The sequence below is a fragment of the Elephas maximus genome, chromosome 3, assembly GCF_024166365.1.
Source record: "Elephas maximus indicus isolate mEleMax1 chromosome 3, mEleMax1 primary haplotype, whole genome shotgun sequence".
NCBI classification, from domain to species: domain Eukaryota; kingdom Metazoa; phylum Chordata; class Mammalia; order Proboscidea; family Elephantidae; genus Elephas; species Elephas maximus.
In genome coordinates, this window is record NC_064821.1 from 146,021,787 (window position 1) to 146,049,464 (window position 27,678).

Here is a 27,678-nt window from a genome sequence, read left to right on the forward strand (position 1 = left end):
AAAAATAAATCTTATTGTAGATGTTCTTTTATGAGCTGCTGTGTTTACTCAATTGTTGTTTTTGAGATTCATCTGTATTCATGTATTAGCTTTAATTCACCATTTTTTAAATGAACATTTCAGGGGCTTTTCTGTGAAAACAGTGCTGCCTTGAACATTCTTGTAGGAGTGTCCTGTACATGTGGACGAGGTTTTCAAGGTGTATGTCTAGGGGTAGGGCAGCTGTGTTACAGGGCCCATGCAGCTTTAACTTTTCAAGGTAATTCCTTCTTTTCTCCCTAGAGTGGCCTACAAATTTGCACTGCCAACAACATGGGATAAAAGTTCCTTGTCAACACTTGGTGATGTCTGACTAATTTTTTTCTTAAACTGGATGGTTGTAAAATGGTATCTCACTGTGGTATTACTTATTAATGAGTTTGAGGATGTTTCCTTTGAAGTGTCTGTTGTTTACTTTGCCCATTTTTCTATTGATCTTTTTATTACTGATTTGTAGGAGATCTTTATTCTGTAAATCAATCTTGTCAGATTATATATATTTTCTCCCTACTTATCCTTTCACTTTTTATGATGGACAGAAGTTTTAAATGTTTGTGTTTATATTTTCCTTTCAGCCTCCAAATTTACATTTTCCCTTAGGTCCCCACGGTCATAAAGTTATACCCCTATGTTATTTTCTGTAAATTTTAATGTTTTGCTTTTCACATTTGTCTTTAATAGACTTGTGATTGACTTTTCTGGGTAATGTTTACAAGGGATCTAATTTGTGTATGGAAGAATGGTTGTCCCAGCCCAGTACCATTCATTGACAAGTCATTTTCCCTCTGATCTGCAGTGCCACCTCTGTTGTATATCACGTTTCTAGGTAGGCTTACGTCTGTTTCTGAGCTCTTGATTCTGCTGACTGGTCCATTTGTCTATCCCTAAGCCAAATTCCTTTAGTCTTATTCTTCAGAAGTTTTTTTTTTTTTTCCCCACAAGACATTTGTCCTTTAATCTCAGCATTTGAAACAGTGCCTGACACATAATAGGAATTCTTTAAATACAGACAGCCCCTGGGTTACAAATGAAATCCGTTACTAAGTGTGCCTTTAAGTCAGATTTGTAGGTAATTTGAAACAAATGCATACGGTTCTTTTTGTGTGTGTGTTTTTGACACGTTTATTCATAAAATCATACAGTTTGCACTAGATAAAAATCCACTTCCGTTACCTGTTAAAAGAGTCATGTAATCACTCTTCAGGAGTATCTTAATGTGCTTTCTTTTCCACATAAATTTTAGAATTAGCTTTGACAAGGTCACTCAGTACCTTTTTGCTATTTTGATTAGAATTGAATTGAATCTATACATCTGCTTGGGGAGAAGTTCCATCTTTATGGTGATGTCTTCCCGTCCAGGACCATAATCTGTCTCCATTGTTTAGGTCTCCGTTAATACTTTTCAATCACATTTTCTAATTTTCTTCACAAAAGTCTTATACATCTTTTGTTGTATTTTTTCTAGACACCATGTATTTTTTTTATTATTATTGTAAATGATGTATCTTTTAATGGCATTTCTTGTGTTACAATGTATAGAAATGCAATTGATTTTTGTATAGTGATTTTATATCACCCACCTTGTGGCTTTCTTAATAATTTTTAATAATTTGTACATTCTTTTGTGTTATCTATGAAGAGAACCATATTATCTATAAATAGTAACAGTTGTGATTCTTTCTAATTCTTACAGCTTTTATTTTTCTTGTTTTATTTTGTTAATAGAACCTTCAGAAGAGTAATGAATAAAAGCGCTACAGTAGTCATGCTTATTTTCTTCCTGATTTTAAAAATATGCTTAGAATTTTGCTTTAAATGATATTTGGTTGTTGATTTTTATCAAATGTCATTTCTGCATCTGAGACGATCTTACAGTTTTTCCATTTTTGTCTGTTGATGGGGACAGTTACATGGTATGAACTATTCTTGAATTCCTGGAATAAACCCAATTTGTTTATGGTGTATTATATTTCTTACAGAGTGCAGCATTTGGCTTGCAAACATTGTTTAAGATTTTTCTATTTACATTGAGTAGCAAATTGCCCTGTACTTTTCCTTTGTCATCTGTTCTTTGGTTTTGGTATCAAGGTTACACTAGTGGTATCATTAGGTGAGTTATTGAATGTTCCTTTTTTTCTTTTTTTAATAATTTTTATTGTGCTTTAAGTGAAAGTTTACAAATCAAGTCAGTCTCTCACATATAAGCTTATATACACCTTACTCCATACTCCCACTTACTCTCCCCCTAATGGGTCAGCCCGCTCCCTCCTTCCAGTCTCTCCTTTCGTGATGATTTTGCCAGTTTCTAACCCTCTCTACCCTCCCATCTCCCCTCCAGACAGGAGATGCCAACACAGTCTCAAGTGCCCACCTGATACAAGAAACTCACTCTTCATTAGTATCTCTCTCCAACCCATTGTCCAGTCCCTTCCATGTCTGATGAGTTGTCTTCAGGAATGGTTCCTGTCCTGGGCCAACAGAAGGTTTGGGGACCGTGACCACCGGGATTTCTCTAGTCTCAGTCAGACCACTAAGTCTGGTCTTTTTATGCGAATTTGGGGTTTGCATCCCACTGTTCTCCTGCTCCCTCAGGGGTTCTCTGTTGTGCTCCCTGTCAGGGCAGTCATCGGTTGTGGCCAGGCACCATCTAGTTCTTCTGGTCTCAGGATGATGTAAGTCTCTAGTTCCTGTGGCCCTTTCTATCTCTTGGGCTCATAGTTATCGTGTGACCTTGGTGTTCTTCATTCTCCTTTGATCCAGGTGAGTTGAGACCAATTGATGCATCTTAGATGGCGGCTAGTTAGCATTTAAGACCCCAGACGCCACATTTCAAAGTGGGATGCAGAATGTTTTCATAATAGAATTATTTTGCCAATTGACTTAGAAGTTCCCTTAAGCCATAGTCCCCAAACGCCCGCCCTTGGTCCGCTGACCTTCGAAGCATTCAGTTTATCGCGGAAGCTTCTTTGCATTTGGCCCAGTCCAGTTGAGCTGACCTTCTGTGTATTGAGTATTGTTCTTCCCTTCACCTAAAGTAGTTCTTATCTACTAACTAATCAGTAAATAACCGTCTCCCACCCTCTCTCCCTACCCCCATCGTAACCACAAAAGAATGTGTTCTTCTCAGTTTATACTATTTCTCAAGATCTTATAATAGTGGTCTTATGCAATATTTGTCCTTTTGCCTCTAATTTCACTCAGCATAATGCCTTCCAGGTTCCTCCATGTTATGAAATGTTTCACAGATTCGTCACTGTTCTTTATCGATGCGTAGTACTCCATTGTGTGAATATACCATAATTTATTTAACCATTCATCCGTTGATGGACACCTTGGTTGTTTCCAGCTTTTTACTATTTTAAACAGAGCTGCAATAAACATGGGTGTGCATATATCTGTTCGTGTGAAGGCTCTTATTTCTCTAGGGTATATTCCGAGGAGTGGGATTTCTGGGTTGTATGGTAGTTTTATTTCTAACTTTTTAAGAATATGCCGGGTAGATTTCCAAAGTGATTGTACCAATTTACATTCCCACCAGCAGTGTATAAGAGTTCCAATCTCTCCGCAGCCTCTCCAACATTTATTGTTTTGTGTTTTTTGGATTAATGCCAGCCTTGTTGGAGTGAGATGGAATCTCATCGTAGTTTTAATTTGCATTTCTCTAATGACTAATGATCCAGAGCATTTTCTCATGTATCTGTTAGCTGCCTGAATATCTTCTTTAGTGAAGTGCATGTTCATATCCTTTGCCCACTTTTTGATTGGGTTGTTTGTCTTTTTGTGGTTGAGTTTTAACAGAATCATATGGATTTTAGAGATCAGGCGCTGGTCAGAGATGTCATAGCTGAAAATTCTTTTCCATTTTTAGGAGCTCCCAGTTATCTGGTTTCTCTTCGTCATTTTTGGTAATGTTTTGTATTCTGTTTATGCCTTGTATTAGGGCTCCTAACGTTGTCCCTATTTTTTCTTCCATGATCTTTATCGTTTTAGTCTTTATGTTTAGGTCTTTGATCCACTTGGAGTTAGTTTTTGTGCATGGTGTGAGGTGTGGGTCCTGTTTCATTTTTTTGCAAATGGATATCCAGTTATGCCAGCACCATTTGTTAAAAAGACTATCTTTTCCCCCATTAACTGACACTGGGCCTTTGTCGAATATCAGCTGCTCATATGCGGATGGATTTATATCTGGGTTCTCAATTCTGTTCCATTGGTCTATGTGCCTGTTGTTGTACCAGTACCAGGCTGTTTTGACTACTGTGGCTGTATAATATGTTCTAAAATCAGGTAGAGTGAGGCCTCCCACTTTCTTCTTCTTTTTCAGTAATGCTTTGCTTATCCGAGGCTTCTTTCCCTTCCATATGAAGTTGGTGATTTGTTTCTCCATCACATTAAAAAATGTCATTGGGATTTGGATCAGAAGTGCATTTTTACTGTGTTAAGTCTTCCTATCCATGAGCAAGGTATGTTTTTCCACTTACGTAGGTCCTTTTTAGTTTCTTGCAGTAGTACTTTGTAGTTTTGTTTACATAGGTCTTTTACATCTTTGGTAAGATTTATTCCTAAGTATTTTATCTTCTTGGGGGCTACTGTGAATGGTATTGATTTGGTTATTTCCTCTTCGATGTTCTTTTTGTTGATGTAGAGGAATCCAAGTGATTTTTGTATGTTTATCTTATAACCTGAGACTCTGCCAAACTCTTCTGTTAGTTTTAGTAGTTTTCTGGATGATTCCTTAGGGTTTTCTGTGTATAAGATTGTGTCATATGCAAATATAGTTTTACTTCTTCCTTGCCAATTCGGATGCCCTTTATTTCTTTGTCTAGCCTAATTGCTCTGGCTAGGACCTCTAGCACAATGTTGAATAAGAGCGATGATAAACGGCATCCTTGTCTGGTTCCCGTTCTCAGGGGAAATGCTTTCAGGTTCTCTCCATTTACAGTGATGTTGGCTGTTGGCTTTTAGATGCCCTTTATTATGTTGAGGAATTTTCCTTCAGTTCCTATTTTGGTGAGAGTTTTTATCATGAATGGGTGTTGACCTTTGTCAAATGCCTTTTCCGCATCAATTGATAAGATCATGTGTTTTTTGTCTTTTGTTTTATTTATATGGTGGATTACATTAATGTTTTTTTCTAATATTAAACCAACCTTGTATACCTGGTATACATCCCACTTGGTCGTGGTGGATTATTTTTTTGATATGTTGTTGAATTCTATTGGCTAGAATTTTGTTGAGGATTTTTGCATCTGTGTTCTTGAGGGATATAGGTCTGTAATTTTCTTTTTCTGTGGTGTCTTTGCCTGGTTTTGGTATCAGGGATATGGTGGCTTCATAAATGAGTTAGGTAGTATTTCATCATTTTCTATGCTTTGAAATACCTTTAGAAGTAGTGGTGTTAACTGTTCTCTGAAAGTTTGGTAGAACTCTGCAGTAAAGCCATCTGGGCCAGGGCTTTTTTTTGTTGGGAGTTTTTTGATTACCTTTTCAATCTCTTTTTTTTGTTATGGGTCTATTTAGTTGTTCTACTTCTGATTGTGTTAGTTTAGGTAGGTAGTGTTTTTCTAGGAGTTCATCCATTTCTTCTAGGTTTGCAAATTTGTTAGAGTACAATTTTTCATAATAATCTGATATGATTCTTTTAATTTCAGTTGGGTCTGTTGTGATGTGGCCCATCTCGTTTCTTATTTGGGTTATTTGTTTCCTTTCCTGTATTTCTTTAGTCAGTCTGGCCAATGGTTTATCAATTTTGTTAATTTTTTCGAAGAACCAGCTTTTGGCTTTGTTAATTCTTTCAGTTGTTTTTCTGTTCTCTGTTTCATTTAGTTCAGCTCTAATTTTTATTATGTGTTTTCTTCTGGTGCCTGATGGATTCTTTTGTTGCTCACTTTCTATTTGTTCAAGTTGTAGGGACAGTTCTCTTATTTTGGCTCTTTCTTCTTTCTGTATGTGTGCATTTATCGATATAAATTGGCCTCTGAGCACTGCTTTTGCTGTGTCCCAGAGGTTTTGATAGGAAGTGTTTTCATTCTCATTGCGTTCCATGAATTTCTTTACTCCCTCCTTAATGTCTTCTATAACCTAGTCTTTTTTCAGCAGGGTATTGTTCAGTTTCCAAGTATTTGATTTCTTTTCCCTAATTTTTCTGTTATTGATTTCCACTTTTATGGCCTTGTGGTCTGAGAAGATGCTTTGTACTATTTCGATGTTTTGGATTCTGCAAAGGTTTGTTTTATGACCTAATATGTGGTCTATTCTAGAGAATGTACCATGTGCGCTAGAAAAAAAGTATACTTTGCAGCTGTTGGGTGGAGTGTTCTGTATAAGTCTATGAGGTCAAGTTGGTTGATTGAGGTAATTAGGTCTTCCGTGTCTCTATTGAGCTTCTTACTGGAAGTCCTATCCTTCTCCAAAAGTGGTGTGTTGAAGTCTCCTACTATAATTGTGGAGCTGTCTATCTCACTTTTCAGTTCTGTTAAAGTGTGTTTTATGTATCTTGCAGCCCTGTCATTGGGTGCATAAATATTTAATATGGTTATATCTTCCTGGTCAATTGTCCCTTTAATCATTATGTAGTGTCCTTCTTTATCCTTTGTGGTATATCTAACTTTAAAGTCTATTTTGTCAGAAATTAATATTGCCACTCCTGCTCTTTTTTGCTTGTTGTTTGCTTGATATATGTTTTTCCATCCTTTGAGTTTTAGTTTGTTTGTGTCTCTAAGTTGTCTCTTGTAGGCAGCATATAGACGGCTTGTGTTTTCTTTATCCAGTCCAAGACTCTCTGTCTCTTTATTAGTGCAATTAGTCCATTTACATTCAGTGTAATTATAGATATGTGTTTAGTGCTGTCATTTTGATGCCTTTTTGTGTGTGTTGTTGACAATTTCATTTTCCCACTTTTTTGTGCTGAGACGTTTTTCTTTGTAAATTGTGTGTTCCTCATTTTCATAGTAGTTGACTTCATGTTTGCTGAGTCGTTTTGTTTTTCTTGGCTTTTATTTTGAGTTATGGAGTTGTTATATCTCTTTGTGGTTACCTTAATATTTACCCCTATTTTTCTAAGTAAAAACCTAACTTGTATTGTCCTATATCGCCTTGTTTCCCTCTCCGTATGGTAGTTCTGTGCCTCCTGTATTTAGTCCCTCTTTTTGATTATTGTGATCTTTTACATATTGACTTCAATGATTCCCTGTTTTGAGCGTTTTTTTTTTTTTTTTAATTAATCTTAATTTGTTTTTGTGATTTCCCTATTTGAGTTGATATCAGGATGTTCTGTTCTGTGACCTTGTGTTCTGGTATCTGGTATTATTGGTTTTTTGACCAAATAATTTCCTTTAGTATTTCTTGTAGCTTTGGTTTGGTTTTTGCAAATTCTCTAAGCTTGTGTTTATCTGTAAAATGTTTTAATTTCGCCTTCATATTTGAGAGAGAGTTTTGCTGGATATATGATCCTTGGTTGGCAGTTTTTCTCCTTCAGTGCTCTATATATGTCATCCCATTGCCTTCTTGACTGCATGGTTTCTGCTGAGTAGTCTGAACTTATTCTTATTGCTTCTCCTTTGTAGGAGACCTCAATGTTCCTAACTTTTTGTCGTCTGGTGAAATTAGTATAAGAATTGAATTAATTTTTTTATAACGTTCTATAGAACGTGTCTATAAAACCACCTGAGCCTGATATGCTTTTTTTTTTGTTACAGTTACAGGTCTATAGGCTTTCTGTTTTTCCTTGAGTCAGTGTTGCTAAGATATTTTTCTAGGAATATGTCCATTTTACTTAAGTTTACGAATGTATTGGCATAAATATTTTTATAATAGTCTTATTATATTTTAAATCTCTGCTGTATTTGTACTTGTTCCCTTTTATTCATTCATTATGTTGCCTACTTGAGGCCAGAGATTTGCCGATTTTATTATTCTCCATTGTTAGCTTTTTTATTTGTTTCTTGTGTCTTATTTTCTATTGCTTTAATTTTTTTCTTTTTACATTTTTGTAATCTTCCATCTGCTTTTGTGAGTTTATTCTGTTGTTCTAATTTCTTAAGTTATACCTTTAGCCATTGATTTTCAGCCTTTTTTATTTTTGAGTATAGGTATTTGTGACTATAAATTGCTCTTTTGTTAACATTATAGTTGCATGTCAGAAATTTTGTTATATTTTCATTATCATTTGTTTCTAAGTGTTTTAAAGTTTCTATTATAAATTCTTTTTGACCCACTAATTATTTCAAATGTTTTTAAATTTCCACACATAAATTTCTTATTATTGATTTATTTTATTCCAATGTAGTGATTAAATTGGCCACTATGAGACCCAGTATTTTTAAATGGTTGAGAATTTCCATTGTCCTAGAGAAAAATCTGTATTCTGTAATTGATGTGCCCGTTAAATATGACCATTAAATCAAGCTTATTAATTACGCTGTTCCAATCTACTGTGACTTTGCTAATCTTTTTGTTTGCATGATTCATTGACTCCTGAAATAGGTATATTGAAATTTCCCTCTATAATGCTAGGTTTAATTTTATCTTGTATCAATATTTGCTTTCTTTATTTTGGTGGCTGTTATATTACATACATTTAGGTTTAGAATTGTTAGATTCTACTGGGCAGCTGAACTTTTTGTCATTAGAGTATTAAGAGACCTATTTTATCCTCAAAATGCTTTTTCTTAAAGTCTATATTTTTCTGATATTAATATGACTACCCTAATTTTTTATGTGCTTTTATGTTGTAGATGTATCTCTGTAAGTAGTATATAGCTGGATTAAAAAAAAAAATCCATTCTGACAGTGTAAGGATAGAATGTGTTCTCTATAAGAGAAGTTCTTGGTATTTGTTGAGACTTGCTTTGTGGCCTAGTCTGTGGTCAATTTTGGTAAATCTTTGTGTGCTTGTAAAGAAATTATACTCCCTATTGTTTGGTAGAAAGCTATTTATGTGTCCATAATGTTTTTTAATGTTATTTATTGTGTTGTTCAAGTCTTCTACCTCTTTATTAATTTTTTGACTGCTTGATCTATTCATTACTGACAAATTTGTCATTTTCTCTGTATGTTTGTCAGTTTTGTGTATTGTCGCATTCTAGTTCAAATTTGATTCTTTAGAGTGAATTGTTATTTTTATCAAGTGACCTACTTTATCTCTAGTAATGGTTTTTTTCATTAAAATCTGTTTTATCTGATATTAATATAATAGTGCCAGCTTTCTTTTTGTTAGTATTTGCATACTATATCTTTTCCCATCTCTTTATTTTCACTTCATTTGTGTGTCATTATGTTTTAGGTGTGTCTTTTATAAATGGCATATAGCTGAATTTTTAAAATTCAGACCTGAGAACGTTATCTTCTAAGTGGCATGTTTGGTACATTTACATTTATTGTAATTTCTGATGTATTAGGTTTATTTCTACTATCTATTTTGGTTTGTCTTTTCACTTACAATACCTTTTCTTTGAATTTTTTTTCCTTCTATCGACGGCACTGGGTTTTGGCACTGGGTGTCTTCTGTTTGTATTAAGTTTTTTGTCTTCTCTTTTCTGCTTTTCTTAGAAGGGAAATTATACATTCTCTTCTCTTTGAAGTTATCTTTAAATTGTTAACATGGATAAATACCTGACTTAAAAAAAATTAATATCTCTGCTCTCCTTCCAAAAAGCAAGGCATTTAGAATGCCTGAATTGTGATAACTCCCTTCCATCTTATATATTATTGTTTAGTACCTTGCTTCCACCTTGTTTTTATATTTATATAGTTGTTTTTATATTTATATAACATTTTCTTTGCTTACGCTTATTTCTCATGTCCCACTCCTTCCTTTTGGGCTCAGTGTCTTTCTTCCAGAAATATGTCTTTTATAAATTCTTCCATGGAGGACCTGTAAATGATTCTTTCCATGTTTTTTTGTTTCTTTGCCTAAAAATGGGTTTTGTTTTTGCCCTTGCTTTGATTGTATTCCGTTGTATTTAGGATTCCGGGTTGACATTTTTCCTTCATAACTGTGAAGCTAGCATTCATTAACTTATTTAACAAATATTTGTTGCTTTCTGGGTGCTAAGGATACAGTAGTAGATAAAACATATCTGAAAGAGAAAAATCCCTGTCCTCATGATGCCTACATTCTAATGGGGGAGGGGAGAAGGAGCTGACAATAAACAACACAATTAAGTAAAATGTGTAAGGTGGTAATAGTAATGCTAAGGAGAGATATACATCAAGAAGGGGAAATAGGGAACATTGGAAATAGGAGGGAGATTTCAATTTTAGGTAGAGTGGCCAGAAAACTTGACATTTGAACAAAGACCTGAGGAATAAAGTCATCTAGGGAAAGAGAGTTCTTGAAAGAGAATGTAGTAATTGCAAAGAAGTGCCTGCAGTAGGACTGTGCCCACCATGTTTGAGAAATAACAAGGAAGTTAGTGTGGCCAAAACAAAGTAAGGAGGGAGAGCTAAGTAGGATATGAGGTCATAAGGTAAGGGGTGAGGGTATTGAGCTTAGATCTTTTAAGGACTTGATGTCCATTTTTAGCTTAGGTTTTTCTCTTGAGTAAAATGGGAGCCATTGGAATGTTTTTGGTAGAGGATTGACATAATCTGGCGTATATTTTATTAGGATCAATTTGGCTATTAAATAAACTAAAGAGGCAAGGGCAGAAGCAGGGAAGAGAAGTTCAGAAGCTAGTGCAGTAATCCAGCATTGGTGTAGCTTGGACCAGGATAGCAGCAGTGGATGTGATGGGAAGTGTTTGGATTCTGGATCTATTTTGAAGGTAGAGTTAGAGTTAATAGAATTTGCTAACAGACAAGATGTGGGGTGTGAGAGAACAAAGAGGAATGGAGGATGACAGTTTTTTGGGCTGAGCCACCTGAAAAATAGAGTTGCTACTTACTGAGATGGGGATGATTCTAGAAGGGAGCAGGTGGGCTAAGTGTGAGATGTCTGTAAACAGATAAGTGAAGATGTGTATTCAGTTGAATCTATGAATCTGGAGTTCAGAATAGAAGTGTGGTCTGGAATATAAATTTTGGAGTCCTCTGTGTTTAGATGGTGTACTTAAAACAAGGAACCTGGATGGCACAAGTAGTTTGTAGTCAGCTGCTAATCTAAAGATTGTCAGTTCAAACCCAACAGTGACTCCATGGAAGTAAGGTCCAGTGATATGCTCCTTTAAAGATTACAGCCAAGAAAAGCCTATGGAGCAGTTCTACTCTGTAACACATGGGGTCACCATGAGTTACTCGATGGTAGCTAATGACTACAAAACCCCAAAACCAAACCTGTTGCCGTGGAGTCAATTCCAACTCATGGTGACCCAATAGCAGGGATCAAGTATAGCTAGAAAATAGAAGAAGTCTAAGAACTGAGTCCCAAGGCACTCAGTCTTAGTTATCTAGTGCTGCTGTAACAGAAATACCACATGGTTGGCTTTAACAAACAAATTTATTTTCTCACAGTTTAGGAGAGTAGAAGGCTGAATTCAGGGCACCAGCTCTAGGGGAAGGCTCTCAACACCTGTCCACTCTGGGAGAAGGTACTTGGCAGTGTGGCATGGGTCTTCCCCTCCATTGGTGCTCGCCTGATTACTTGCATAATCTGCTTTTCTGTATCTCAAAAGAAAACCAAATAAAAACCAAACCCACTGCCCTGAAATCGGTTGCTATGAGATGATATCACAAAAGAAATTGACTTAAAACACACCCTGCACTAATACTGCCTTGTTAACAACAACAACAACAAAAACACTCCCAAATGGGATTATATCCACAGGCATAAAAAGCCCAAAACCAAACCCATTGCCATTGAGTTGATTCTGACTCATGGTGGCCCTGTAAGACAGAATAGAACTGCCCACATTAGGTTTCCAAGGCTGTAAATCTTTACAGAAGCAGACTGGCACATCTTTCTCCCACAGAGCAGCTGGTGGGTTCGAACTGCCGACCTTTCTGTTAGCAGCTGAGTGCTTAACCACTGTGCAACCAGGGCTTTTTAACCACAGGTTGGAATTTACAACATGTATTTTTGGGAGACACAATTCAATCCATACTAAACTCTTTAAGATTTAGGGGAGCTGTTACTGTCTTTGAGAAATCAGCTGTCTATCTGTTGTTCTTTTGTAGGCTTCTCCTTCAGAACCTGCAGGGGCACTGAAACCCCAGCCTGCTTTTGGTATAATTACATTTTCTTCTCCAAACCCGAGAGTCACAAGCTATCAGCTCCCTTTTCCTTTTCTTCTTGTTTCTGGCAAATGAGGATTTCCCTTTCTTTCTTTCCAGTTCAGATATTCATTTAAAATAGTATTTTGTTATATTTCTTATAGCATTTTTAATCTGTCTGTGGAGGGAGGATTTTCAGGTGAGTGTATATCATCATCTTGTCAGAGCGAAAGTCAAATTCATTTCCTAATGAAAGTCAGGGCTTTAATGTGTCCTCTGTGTCTGTGCCTGTTCTGGGCCACTTGTATAAATAGCCTAGCTCACCCACTACCCCAGCCCATTCCCTGCCCTTGGCAGTTTCACTCACTTTTTTTTTTCTGATGTTACTATGTCCAGCTGCGATTTCCGAACTACAGATAATATTCTTATGGTTATAGGCTTTGAGCTACCTCGCTGTAATTTAATTTTTTTAGATTTCTTAGGTGAGCCAGAAAATCTATACCATTTTAAAGCACTATTAGTCAACTGCTATGTACTTGGGCAGGGTTTGTCATCCATATCACTCGGAGCACTTTAGGAATAAAGGATATCGATCCACGCTTGGTTCTGGTGAGAAGCCAAAGCCCACATTTTCACAGAGGCCTGCTCTTCTAAAAACAAAGAGAGACGTTCCCAGAAATGAGAAGGTACAAATTACCAGTTATGAATAACTTAAGAGTTACTCAGATATAGGTAATGAATTTTTTGTTTTTTGATTCATTACTTCATCTTGTTTGGAATTATACAGATTTCTAATTTTTTTTTTTTAATTTTGCTGTAGATGAAGGTTTACACAGCAAATTAGTTTCTCATTAAACAATTAATGCACATATTGTTTTGTGACATTGGTTGCCAACCCCAAGACATGTCAGCGTTCTCCCCTTCTCGACCTTGGGTTCCCCATTTCCATTCGTCCAGCTTTTCTGTCCCCTTCTGCCTTCTTGTACTTGCCTCTGGGCTGGTGTACCCATTTAGTCTCTTGTATGTGGTACAGCTATTGGTATTATTGTTTGTTTTATGAGCCTGTCTAATCTTTGGCCGAAGGGTAAACAATTTCCAAATATTTTTCCTAGCTTGTAGACAAAAATATTTCAATGCTGGCATTTATTTATGCTAAATATAAACATATAGCAGGTTTTTGAGCTAAATTTTAAAATAATAATGTTATTTTGTTTAAGGAGTCCCACTATAGCACAAATGGTTAAACACTTAGCTGTTAATGGAAAGATGGGCAGTCAAGTCCTTCCCCTAGAGCTGACACCCCAAATTCAGACTTCTAGCCTCCTAAACTGTGAGAAGATCAATTTCTATTTCTTAAACTCATCCACTTTTGGTATTTGTTATAGCAGCACTAGATAACTAAGACAACATATAACAAAATATTATTAGTTATGGGTACATACTAATATATATAGTATATATATAGGTATGTATATATGTATATGTATATATGTCTATGTGATACTGAAAGCTTGGCTGTATGAAGAAGATTTGACATCAGGATTGGAGGAAGACTTATTAACAACCTACGTTATGCAGATGACACAACCTTGCCTTCTGAAAGTGAAGAGGACTTGAAGCACTTACTGATGAAGATCAAAGACCACAGCCTTCAGTATGGATTACACCTCAACATAAAGAAAACAAAAATCCTTACAACTGGGCCAATAAGCAATATCATGATAAATGGAAAAAATACTAAAGTTGTCAAGGGTTTTATTTTACCAGCATTCATAATCAACACCCATGGAAGCAGCTGTCAAGAAATTAAGTGATACATTTTATTGGGCAAATCTTTGCAAAAGATCTCTTGAAAGTTTTAAAAAGCAAAGATGTCACTCTAAGGACTAAGATGCACCTGACCTAAGCCGTGGTGTTTTCAATCACCTCATAAGCATGCCAAAGCTGGGCAATGAATAAGGAAGACCAAAAAGAATTGATACCTTTGAACTCTGGTGTTGGAGAAGAATACTGAATATCCCAGAACGAACAAATCTCTCTTGGAAGAAGTACAACCAGAATGCTCCTTAGGAGCAAGGATGGCGAGACTTTGTGTCACATACTTTGGACATGTTATCAGGAGGGACCAGACCCTGGAGGGGGACATCATGCTTGGTAAAGTCGAGGGTCAGCGAAAAAGAAGAAGACCTTCAGTGAGATGGATTGACACAATGGCTGCAATGTGGGCTCAAGCATAACAATGATTGTGAGGATGGCACAGTGTTTTGTTTTGTCGTACATAGGGTTGCTGTGGATAGGCACTGACTCAACAGCAACTAACAACAATAACAACATATGTATACACAGTCACGTAGATGGTGTTGGGAGTTTTGGGAGAGGTGCAGGTATGACTAGCTTACCAGCCACGCCTTATGTATTGTCTATGACTTTTTTTAATTTATCTCTATACCTTGATAGCTTTCCATGTTGGAACATATAGGTTCTACCTTGTTTTTAATGATTGCATAGTACTCTATACTATTGATATATCTTTTTTTTTTTCAGTTTTCCAGTGAACACCGCCATAAACATGTTTATACATATATCATGCACATTCTGCAACTATTCTTAAAACTTTCCAAATTTTCTACAATAGTTGTGGTTGTTACTTTGACTAGAAAAAAGCTAAAACACAAAAAGCCCAAGTAACTGGCTGACATCACAAGGTGGGCTAATCCTTTCCTACTATATAGCGTTTTCCCAGATTGTTGATTGAATTACAGTTTTGGAATAACCTAGAAATTATGAAAGAGCATAAACATATAAACAGTGCACAGCCTAGAGACAAAGGTAATAGATATCCTCTGTTGTTGTTGTTCTCGCCGCTAGATAACCCTTTTTGCCCTCTGTTCGTGTTTTCAGCTGTTTGCTCTGACCGGCAACACCACCTGCCTGCTAACAGCAAACCCTGCGTGTGCTGCTGCTGCTTTGGACTCTACTTGTCTTCTCTGCATCCCACTCAAATACGTGACTCCCCGTGTTTACCTTCCTGAGACACAAATAACCCATTATTGGGCACAAATAACCCATTATTCTAACATTTTCACTGTTTTCCTTAATATGAAAAAGTGTGTTTGGAACCAGAAGCCAATGTTGTCCATTAGAGGCAGTCTTCCTCTTCCAAATCAGAACCAAAATAAGAGCATTTGCCATTAGCCATACTATTTTTGGTTTTGACCTGACACTTAAGATGAAAAAAGAGATATTAAGTATTGCAAAGGAAAAAACAAAGTCGTATATTCTATAAATAATTAAATGTAGAAAACAAAAAAAGATCAACTGAAAGACTATCAAATAATAGAAGTTCAGGAAAGTGGCAGGTGCAAGCTGAATATGCAAAACTCAACTAGAAAAGACAACAAGAAATAAATTAAACCGTGGGAAAGGATCTTGACTAAAAGGAAATGATCAGCTATGGAGAAAACTGTGAAATCTTATTGAGAGACATTAAATACGATGTGAATAAATACAGAAGTGTGTTCCTGACATTTAAAAATTTACAAAGATTTTTTTATTTTTCCCAAATGTATAATGCAATAACAGAATTCTTTTTTTTTTTTTTCTTTTTCTAAACTTTGTTTATTCAGTGACACATATTTGCTGAATGCCAACTATGTGCCAGGGATTGTTTGAGGCACTTGGGATTCACCTGTGAACAAAGCAGACCTCCAGAACAAAAAAGTCCTCCAGGTGCTTGCTACACACGAGCGATAGGAAAAGCAACAATAACAGACTTGGTGAGTAAGACCATGGTAAAACTGTGGGGGTTACACAGGATGAAGGGGGACTGGGAATCCTGACAGGAGGAGAAAATTGCTGTTGCTCATGGGGCCTTGAAGAAGATGGGACACCTCGGGGGAGAGTATGTAAGGCAGAGGGAGAAGCCACTGGACAAGCCCTAGAGTGGGGCATTCCTGATGTTGGGGGAAGGACAAGGCAGCCTGGTGGCTGGAGCGGAATATGTAGAGGGGAGAGACAAGGGAGAGGAGATGGGAGGGGCGGGGATGCAGAAGGGAGCAGATGATACAGGACCTTTGTGGGCCTTGGTGGGAGTCTCTTGGCAATGCAAATGTTTAACATGCTCAGCTACTAACCAGAAGGTTAAGGTTCAAGTCCACCCAGAGATACCTCAGAAGAAAAGCCTGGCAATCAACTTCCAGAAAAAAAAAAAATCAACAATTGACAACCCTGTGGAGCACAGTTGTACTCTGACTCACATAGGGTCACCACGGGTCAGAGTTGATTCAACTCTGTTTAGGCCTTGTGAGGAGTTTATCTCATACTCCTAGGAAAATAAGGAGCTGTTGGAAGATTTTGCCCTGAGAAGTAAGATGATTTAACTGCTATTTTAAACAGATTACTCTGGTTGCTGTGTTGCAGATAGGCTGTAAGGGACAAGTGTCCAGTTAAAAAACAGAGAACAGTTAGGAGGTGATTGCAGCAATTCAAGCAAGAGGTAGTGGTGTCTTGCACCCAGATGGGTAGGAGGAAGTAGTTGGATTCCGGATATTTTTTGAAAGTAGAGTTAACAGAATTTCCCCACAGATTGGATCTGGAGTGGGAAAGAGAGAAAGGCATTGCGAAGCACGACTTCACAGCTTTTGGTCTGAGCGATTTTAAGAATGGAGTTGCCATCCACTGACCCAGGGAGTCTGCAGGTGGGGGCATCCCTGTCTACACGCGTCCTTATAGACGATGTTTCACACCACCCCAACGAATCAACAGTCTCTGCTTTGGCTGGGGAGCCCCGGAGACTTATGGAGCTCAACTGGACTGCCGGGCCCTCCCTGCACTGATTTCAACACCATTGCTTGCTCTCTCAGGGTCTCTGGGTGGCAGTTGAGGACCCCACTACTGGCCGAAACTGTGGATGGGCTTACGATTTGAACCCATCCGGAGGTGCCTCAGAAGAAAGGCCTGGTGATTTGCTTCCAAAAAGTCACAGCCTTGAAAACCCTGTGGAGCAGTTAGTTCTCCTCTGCGCACAGGGGGTTGCCATGAGTGGGAATCAACTCGACGGCAACTAACAAGAAGGTTGCTCTCTCCCTTCCTCTTCTGTCTTTCTCTCTCTCCCTCCTGCCTCTCCCCAGAAAGGTTCTTCAAGTTTAAGAAGTGCTCCTAGGGAGTCCTTTCAGGCATTGAAGGACTTGTATTATTTTACTCACTTCTTTATCTCCAGCCCATACCGATGTCATCTCCTCATGGTGCCACCAGGTGGCAGTGCACTACTCAACATTGAGCTGCTGGGAACTCTCACTACTTAGTAGAGGAGGGAGAGGGTCCTACTTTATAATGGCTGCTAGAGTAGAGATTTCTAGTACAGGCAGTCCCCAGGTTAGGAACATCCGACTTACAGACAACTCCTATTTGCTCTTTATATATAAATTTGCCTGCACTTTGAAACAATTAAACCAACTGAATTCCCAGTAAATTCTTCATCACAATTACCTTCACTTGCCGCACATGGAGCTTTTAAATCATTGAGAAGGCTTTGAGCCTTTTCTTGCACTAAAACCCCCTGCCCTTGAGTCGATTCCAGCTCATACCCTATAGGACAGAGTAGAGCTGCCCCATAGGGTTTCCAAGGCTGTAAATCTTTATAGAGGCAGACTGCCACATCTTTCTTCCACGGAGCAGCTGATGGGTTCGAACCACCAACCTTTTGGTTCGTAGCCAAGCGATTTAACCACTGCACCACTAAGGCTCCCTACCCCAGATGTACTGAATCAGAATCTAAGGAGATCCCCAGATGAGTCTATAAGAAATGCAGATTCTCAGCATGGGTCTAACCAGAATGAACCTGTTGGAAGTCCTGGCTTGAAAAGGCTTTATACGGCTTTGGAGCAAAGTCTCTTCACCTGGAAAGTGTTTTCAGTTAATAGAAATCATTCACCAAACAAGTTGCTGAGGTTGTGTAGGTATATTTGTTTATATGCTCTTCTTTGTCTTAGATAGGTAGAACAGGTCGTTAGAAGCTTTGTCTTCCCAAAAGTAAAATCCTTCTTGAAAATCAGAAGTGAACATTGGTTGAGCAATATTGTGTGTGTAAAACTTTGGACTAAGTTTTATGAGGAGTACAAGTAAGGAAAGGAAGTGTCTTTTTGCTTCAAGAAGTTTTTGGTGCGTTTAGGAAGGCAAAAGCATAAGTACCAGAAACCTTAAGAGTTAATAAAAGCATCATTGGGTAGGACCAGTAAATAAAAGATCATGAAGGCATCAGGTACGTGTAAAGCCTGGGGTGCAGGATGGGGCTGAAATGGGACACTTGGTTGAAGTCTGCAGTTAGACTCCCAGACTCTCCAACCCCAAATCCACTGCCATCGAGTTGATTCTGGCTCATAGAGATCCCATAGGGTTTCCAAGGCTGTAAAGGTCTATGGAAGATGACTGCCACATCTTTCTTCTGCGGAGCTGCTGGTAGTTTCCAATCACTGACCTTTCAGTTAGCAGTCAATCGCTTGAACCACTGTGGTCACCAGGGCTCCTTGTACCCTCACCAGGTAACTATTATTATACCTGCAGAGAGGTTGAACTTTGAAAACAACTAGGACAAGACACTGCTGTGAAAACAGGCATTAAGAAGAATGAATTAAAAAAAAAAAAAGTATTTTAGGGAAGTAAAATTATTTTTACAAATATGAATTTTAGTAGCAGTGAATATTTTGAAAATCAAGTTTTAAATATTAAAATGTGCCTAATAAAGTAAAAAAAAAAAAAAGTACTCATTTCATGTGCCCCCCAGTACACACTACCTAGATCCCCTTTCCTGATCAGTTCCCAGAATGCTGGCAGCTACATTTATATCCCCCAGGCAAGAGCTTGAGTTCTGGCACTCAGGATTTCCCCAGTGAAATGACCTGAGCCCGATTATTTTTACTTTCCAGTGGAAAGCCCTGCCATCACACATAGCTTCTAGTCTGCCTTTTAATGCCTCCTTCTTTAATATGAACAGGGTTTCTCAATCTTGACACTATTAACAGATAATTTTTTGTTCTTAGGGGAAGAAAGGGAGCTGTTGTGTGCACTGTAGGAGGTTTAACAGCATTCCTGGCCTCTAGCTGCTACATGCCAATAGCTACTCCCCTCACCCCCTTGTCATGGCAACCCAGTATGTCTCTACCCATCACCCATTGCCGTCAAGTCGATTCTGACTCATAGTGATCCTATATGACAGAGTAGAACTGTCCCATAGGATTTTCTTGGCTGTAATCTTTACAGAAACAGATCTCCAGGCAATGGAGCACTTAACCACTGCACCACCAGGGCTCTTTAAATATGTTTCTAGACTGCCAAATATTGCCTGAGGGAAAAGCCTCCCCTTCCTCTTTGAGAATCATCACTGGTTTGAATTATAATTGACATCCACAGACTACTGGACATTTGAGAAAAGCCTTTAACACAAGAGAAACCAGAAAGGAACTTTGGGGAAAAAAACGAACTTTGAGAAAAGGGCAGTGCAGGGAGCAAGGGAGGAGTTGTTTGTCATGGAGTCAATTCTGACTCATAGCGACCCCATGTCACAGAGTAGAACTGCCCCATAGGGTTTTCTTGGCTGTAATCTTTACAGAAGCAGATCAAAAGGTCTTTTCCCACAGAGCCATTGCGTGGGTTCAGACCACCAAATTTTTGGTGAGCAGCTGAGCACTTACCTGCACCACCAGCCCTCCTTAAAGGGGGAGAGGGCAGCTTAAAAGAAAATAATACCTTCAGAGAAATGAGAAGGCATTGTATGCTTAAAAGGAAAGAGTAAGATCTATTTTTAAAAATACTAACCAAACAAACAAAACACATAGAACAAGAAAGACCCTAGACTATTAAAATTTCGATTACATGAATGAAAAAAAATCAATAAAAAAAAAACGAGGATCTCATTGAACTCTGCTATTTTTTTTTTTTTTAGAGAGCAGAATAAAAAGATAAAAATAATAGGGAAAAGATAAGAAAATTAGATAATCAAACTGGATATTGGAGCTTCACTATCCAGAAAGAACAAGGAAACAGGAACAGTTATTTAGGAAAAAAAAAGACAACGACCTAGGAAAAATTCCCAGAACTGGAAGGACAAGACTTTCAAACTAGAAGGACTAGCCCCAGCTCAATCAATCTGTAGCCACCACAAAATGTATGATTATACAATTTCAGGGCTAGCAATAAAGAGAAGATACCAAAAACTTCTAGAAATAAAAAAAAAAAAAAGGAGTCCTCTTGGGGGTCTAAATGGCATCCAGAACGCAGTGGAACGATGTCCTCAAACTGACTCTTCCATTTACCCTTTCACAGTGAATGTGCTTCACTCAAACAAGGGGGAGCCAAGAAGGAGGAAGACTGTGTTCCAAGGACTCAGACTATAATCTAGGAGAGAAGTGAAGTGAATTCCTGGGATGGCAGTGGAGAACTGTGATAGGAAATTGGTTAAGATCACAAGAGAAGAAATTATTTTAATTGTAGAAACCTGAGATCATCTTAGAATGTTTTCTGTTGCAGAAGGAATTTAAGTGATCAGATATTTTTAAAGTTGGAAAACAGGGAAAGGGAGACTTATTATCTTTGGATTATGGATGATAGTTGATTTTTATTTTCACTTTTATACATTTTTCTGTATTTTCAAGGGTTACAATTAGAAAACAACAGAAATTATTGTAAAAAAAAACTGATATAAAAGCCCCAATGAAAGAAATAACTTATTGATATGAAATATTTATTTTCTAAAGAAGAGGTACAAATACATGCCATCGCATCATTGTTCTAAGGTTAGAATACTTGTATTTTGGAAACACACATTAGTTTTTCTGTTACTTTAATAAACAGGGACTCATTTGGTTTGTATCTTTTGGCCTGTGTATTTGAATCAGGCAGTTTTGTAGTTGCAGCAGCATGTGCAGGGAATATCAGTCGGTACCTTTGAAATTAAAATAACAAGCTTCCATTTGACAACACCTACTATTCTCCACAAGGTGGGGTGCTAACTGCGCACAATGGACAGGCTGCATATGCTTGCTAATGCATTTAGGGTCTATCTTTCACAATTCTAAACAAGATATATTTGTAAACTAATTATAATTTGGGGGTTTTGTTCCAGTTTGTAAACTTTGTATTAATTGCATTTCAAAGTGTGGCGAATGTGTATACAATAAAACCTGTAAAAGCTAGAACCTGTGTAAGGTAGAAACCTTTCAGAGAAGGAAAACTAAAGTATTTTCCACTAATGGAGAGAGACAGAAAAGTGGTAAGAGTGCGCTCTGTCAAAACACAGATGTTTAACTGTATTTTATTGACTGTGCAGAGGCATTCGACTGTGTAGATCATAACAAATTATGGATAACGCTGGGAACTATGGGAATTCCAGAACACTTAATTGTGCTCATGAAGAACCTGTGCTTAGACCAAGAGGCAGTCATTCAAACAGAACAAGGGAATACTGCGTGATTTAATGTCAGGAAAGGTGTACATCACGGTTGTACCCTTTCACCATACTTGTTCAATCTGTATGCTGAGCAAATAATCCGAGAATCTGGACTATGTGAAGAACGCAGCATCAGGATTGGAGGAAGACTCATTAACAACCTTCGATATGCAGATGACACAACCTTGCTTGCTGACCATGAAGAAGACATGAAGCACTTACTGACGATGATCAGAGGCCACAGACTTCAGTATGGATTACACCTTAACATAAAAAAAAAAAAATCCTTACAACTGGACCAGTAAGCAACATCATGATACGTGGAGCAAAGACTGAAGTTGTCAGGGATTTCATCCACAATCAACACCCGTGGAAGCAGCAGTCAAGAAATCAAACCACGTATTGCATTAGGCAAATCTGCTGCAAAAGACCTGTTTGAAGTGTTAAAAAGCAAAGATGTCATTCTGAGGACTAAGGTGCACCTAACCCAAGCCATGATATTTTCAATAGCCTCATATGCATGGGAAAGCTTGACAATGAATTAGGAAGACAGAAGAAGAATTGATACCTCTGATAATGGTATTAGGGAAGAGTATTGAATATACCATAGACTACCAGAAGAATGAACATATCTGTCTTGGAAGTATAGCCAGAATGTTCCTTAGAAGCAAGGATAGTGAGACTTTATCTCACGTACTTTGGATGTGTTACTAGGAGAGACCAGTCCCTGGAGAAGGACATCATGTTTGGTAACAGAGAGGGTCAGCAAAAATGAAGAAGACCGTCAACAAGATGGATTCACACAGTGGCTGCAGGACAGCTATTGTGAGGATGATGCAGGACCGGGCAGTGTTTCGTTCTGTTTGTGCTTAGGGTCGCTATGAATTAGAACCAACTCAACGGCACCTAACAACGACACATTTTCAAAGTGTGGCCAATGTCTATACAGTAAAACCTGCGAAAGCTGAAAACCTTTGTAAGGTGGAAACCTGTCAGGGAAAGAAAACTCAGATATTTTCCAGTAGTGGACAGCGAAAAGAGTGGTAAGATTGAACCATGTCAATGGTGGAAAACTTGGGAGACCTGAAAAAACAAGGCAGTCCTGTTGAGTTCTGGCTCTCACAGGTCTCATTGTATATCTATGTGTTTTTCTTCATTATAATGGACCTAACTATGTTCAGTTTAGGTAAATGTAAGAATACCTCACATTTGGAAGAGCGCCTGTCTAAATGAGTAAAATACCTGAATAAGAAAATACCTGTAATTTATCGCAAAAAGAGATCCTGATGTGACTGTTTCAGTCAATAAACGATTATTTTCAAACTAGCGTATCAGCTAGGTGTATAAAAATGCTTCTAAATTTTAAATCGCTTATTCTTTTAAATATCTCCCCAAATCTTTCTTCTTTTCTTCCATCTCTAGAACAAGGGAAAATTAAATTAAACTGTCTGTGGATCAAATTCTAAACTGATGGAATTGAAATAACCACGAATAATATATTGCAATTATTTCAACCTTCTGGTAGTTTAACCAGCTCCTTGTGTCTCTTAAATTTGTATGGGACTCTGACCACATGCAGAGCAGTAACATCTTATATTACAGTGCTGTTTGTCCATTTTAAAACAAATTATGGACATTCTAATAACCAGTGTTTGAATTTAAATGAGCCACTTACATAAATAGCATATTTTTTAAATTGGTAGTTTTTTGTTTTTGGTAGTTATATTATCGGCACGAGCATACAGTAATTTTTTTTTGTTGTTGTTATAAAATCAGGACTTGGCCTGTTTCAGAATTTTCTACATCCTTTCTTTTTGGTCCCTTTTAGCCATTAGGCCCCAGGGAAGAATCCTGGAGCCTGTCAGTTATAATCACCCCAGTTGTTGTTAGGTGCCGTGGAGTCAGTTCCTACTCAGAGCAACCTCACGTGACACAGTAGAATTGCTCCCATACAATTTTCATGTCTGTAATCTTTCAGGAAGCAGATCGCTAGGCCTTTCTACTTCGGAGTGGCTGGGTGGGTTCAAACCACCAACGTTTTGGTTAGCAATCAAGAGCTTAACCATTTTCGCCACCGGGGCCAGCATAATTCCACATTCTACAAGTGGTGAGGCTGTGACTGGTGAAGCACTTCCAGTTTTAGTCAGGATTGACCAAGGAGCTGAGCAGAGGAAAGAAGCTAAGGGGGAATAATGAGTGCAGAGGGGTGTTCACTTGTCCTTCAAGTACCTGGCAGATGCTCTATTCATGGAAGTCAATGAAGAAGTACCAGGAAGTGACATATGAGTGAGGGAGCAGTGGGTTCCAGACTGGGAGCTACTGATAACCAGCTCTGTGACCTTGGCAAGCCAACCTCTCTGGGCCTTAGTGTTGGGCTGTGAAAGGAGGAGGCCTGGCTGAAATCAGGGATCACAGCCAGCCACCGTGATACCACAAGTGACTTTCATGCCTGACTTATCAAAGACAAGAGAGTCTGCCACCCCAAGCCGCCTACTCTGGGACATGCTAGCACCTGCCTAGGATCTAGATTTCTGAATACTGCCTTTTCCTACATTCCCACTTGCCTCACTGACTACCCTCCTACTTGCCAGGTCAAACCTTTGTCCCAGTTCCACATACAAACCGGTGTCTGCCTGAAGAAGAATTATCACCTGTACATGTTTCAAATGTTCATGTATTTTATATTTAGTGTTTCATTGGCTCACAAAATTATACTCATAATCAGACCATAATGAATAATGATGTCTCTTGGTCTGTTCCCCACTGCCCCCCATATTCTCTCCCTTGCTCATGGCAAACATTCACCTCACCTAGCCCTAAACTCTCCAGCCTCCTTAAATCCCTCCTCCCAGCCGTTTGCCTTCTCCATCCCTTTGCCTTAGTGCTGCAGCTATTCTTCAGGCCTTCAGCGTGCTTCTTCTGATACACTTCAGTCATCTCCCAAACGATTTACCTTCTCTGGTTGTGCCCACACCCCCTTCATCCATGCTCTTCTTCCCGCCAGAGTGCTATTTCTTTAACACAGGTCTGGTCACATTGTTGTTAGTTGCTGTTCGGTTGTCTCTGACTCGTGGTGGCCTTCTGTATAATGAAATGAACCATTGCCCAATTGTCATAATTGTTAGTATGTTTGAGTCTATTATTGTGGCTGTTGTGTCATTCCATCTTGTTGAAGGTTCCCCTCGTTTTCACTGACCCTCTACTTTACCAACCATGATGCCCTTGCTCCATTCAAATGACTATACCTCTTGATCTGTGCACAGGTTCTGCAGGAGCCCAATTAAGTGTCCTAAAATTCCTATTCTTCACACTGTTACCTATAATTTATCATGATCCACATGGTCAATACCTTTACACAGTCGATAAAACAGGTAAGCATCATTCCGGTATACTCTGCTTTTGGCCAAGATCTATCTAACATCAACAATGATATCCCTCATTCCACGTCCTCTTCTGAGTTCACCTTAAATTTCTGGCAGTTCCCTGTTGATGAACAGCTGCATCATTTTTGAATTATCTTTAGCAGAATTTTGCTAGCATGTGATTTAATGATACTATTCAATAATTTCCACATTGATCACGTTTCTTTGGAATGGGCACAAATATGGATCCTTCTAGTTGGTTGGCCAGGTAGCTGTCTTCCAGATTTCTTAATGTAGGTAAGTAAGCACTTGTATCGTTGCTTGTTTGTTAAAGCATGTGAATGGCTTTTCCATCAGTCTTGGAGCCTTGTTTTTTTCCAGTGCATTCAGCACAGCTTGAACTTCTTCCTTCAATACCAGTGCTTCTTGGTCATATGCTACCTCCTGAAATGCTTGAACATTCACCAGTTCTTTTTGGTACAGTGACTCAGTGTATTCTTTTCATCTTCTTTAGATGCTTCCTGTGCTATTCAAATTTTTGCCGGTAGACTCCTTCAGTAATATAACCTGAGGCCTGAATTTTCTCTTCAGTTTCCTCCTTTTTAACATCCTTCCATGGCTCCCCATTGGCTTTAGATTCAAAGGTATACTCCTTGGCATGGCTACGTAGGGCCTACCCCTCCAGCTTCATTTTCTCCTGTACTCTGCCTTGCTGCCTCACTCAGATGTCCCTTCCCGACACTTCTTCCTCAGCTTCTATGAATTGAGTATCTGCCAGATACATGAAGGACATCCATATATTATAAAAGAATTTTGTGGTAAATTATGGGGTCATCTTAATTTCAGAATGATTGGTGTAATCATCCAACATACATTCTAAAAATATATACATCTTATACTTTGCATTATTAAAAAGCTCTTATGAAAGAAAACTAAAACCATTTTATGTTGAATGATATTTTACCATTTTAATTTTGTCCTGTTTCCAAGGTTCTGCAATAGTGTGGCATTCATTAAATAATAAATATATTGTACATTTCAGAGTGTGGTAACAGCAAAGGATGACTTCATAGACAAGTTGGTCTGCTCTGTTGTGGTTTAGGATGCCATCTGGATTCCTTGGTAGAATTATTTCCATTGAAATCACTATAAACTTCTATTTAGTTTGTCACAAATCTAAAGCCAGATATGTTTGTGGTTTTTAGCAGTGATGTAATTCTGGAAGATACTTTGAAAATTTGAAGCAGTCATATACTATTAGTATTTTAACTCAGTGTTTCACATACTTTCAGACAAACTAGATATCTGAAAAATCCACTTTATTTTTTTACTCTTCGGCATTCCACATTTCTTGTCTGTCTTGCCACTATACATTTGGTTATGCATCAGTGGAGTGTGTGCAGGGAGCACTGGGAGGCTCTGTGGGCGTGTGGAGAATTATAGGATGTGGCCCCTGCCCCTCCTCAAACAGGGAGCTTGGATATTGTTCTGCACGGTAGGGAGAAAATGAAAGAGTTTCACTTACGTGGCTTTTATATTCCTGCCATTTGTGTGAAAGAGACAGGATCATGTTGTAAAATATACATAAACTACAGGATATACACATTGAACTGTGCAGCAAGATAGGGTGCAACTAAAACATCCTTGCAAGGAGTGTATAACCTAGTTGGCTACCAGGCAGGAGTAATAAGAGAACAACAGAACTTGTCAGAAGGGCGTTGAGGCCTAAGGTTCAATACAAAAGTCTGAACCTTTCTATGCCTCTATGACCTTATTCTGCTTTTTTCCCCCAACATTCTCAGGGACAGGTAGCAGTGGTAGGTGGGGTTGGTGAGCCAAACCTCTAGGGCAAAACAGGGCACCAGAGACAACTAGGAGGAGGCAGGGAGTTCAGTTCCCAAAGAGCCAGGAAGAGACAACAGGCCGTATGGGTTTGAGGCTGTAGATAATCCGGTAGGTGAATTGAAAAAAAGGAAGGAGAAAAGAAATGGGCCAGGGTGGCTAGTTGGCTATACTTAGGAACAACAGGAGGCAGGAAACACAGCTCCCTAGGAAGCTGATTTGTCTCATTATGTGTTGGGGAAGGTAGCTCTCAGCAGTGAGACATAGAGATCCAAGAAGGACCCATACAAGGATGAGTCAGAGGCATATTTCAGTACACTGGAGACCTGGATTCAGGTCCTGGTTGTGGCACTTACTGCCTCTGGCACCTAGGGAAAGTTCCAGATCTCTGGATTTCTGACTCCTCATTTTTTAAGCCAGGAGGTTGAATTAGTTGGTTTCTTACAATCCTGATATGAGGTGAGAGTCAGCTCTTCCCCGTCACCATCCCCCAGCATGAACCACAGACTGGGCTTCTAGAGCCAGTAACAATAATCATTTATCTATTCTACAGGTTATTTATGGAGCACCGGTAATCTGCTATGCACCATTCTAGGCATGGGGGCTGCAGCAGTGAAAAAGGTGAAATCCCTTTCTCTCGTTTTGGAGAGGCAGATAACAGTCGACCAAGCATGTAAGTGAACAAGCTAATTTGAGGTACTGGTAATTGCTGTGAAGACAGTAAAATAAGAAGGTGTGGTGGAGAGTGGCCATATATTGGGGGAATATATGTCATTCAAGTGTGTGCAGGGAGCACTGGGAGGCTCTGTGGGCCTCCAGAGTGTTAAAGGACATGGCCACTGCTCC

General features: G+C 38.5%; 2 protein-coding genes across 3 annotated transcripts in view; one reads left to right on the forward strand and one right to left on the reverse strand.

The window, feature by feature from the left end:
- LOC126073259 (TLC domain-containing protein 4-like) overlaps positions 1-27,678 on the reverse strand; it is a 231,307-nt gene that overhangs the window by 150,400 nt on the left and 53,229 nt on the right. The gene's annotated exons all lie outside the window — the stretch shown is intronic.
- The window catches only part of ALG14 (ALG14 UDP-N-acetylglucosaminyltransferase subunit), a 925,968-nt gene that overhangs the window by 36,874 nt on the left and 861,416 nt on the right, over positions 1-27,678 (forward strand). The window contains exons 2-3 of one of the 2 annotated variants that reach the window (XR_007516700.1): positions 15,813-15,962; positions 27,386-27,505. The exons of the other annotated variant lie outside the window; for it this stretch is intronic. The gene's annotated coding sequence lies outside the window, so the exon portion shown is untranslated. The remainder of the gene's footprint in view (positions 1-15,812; positions 15,963-27,385; positions 27,506-27,678) is intronic. 2 annotated transcript variants of the gene reach the window in all.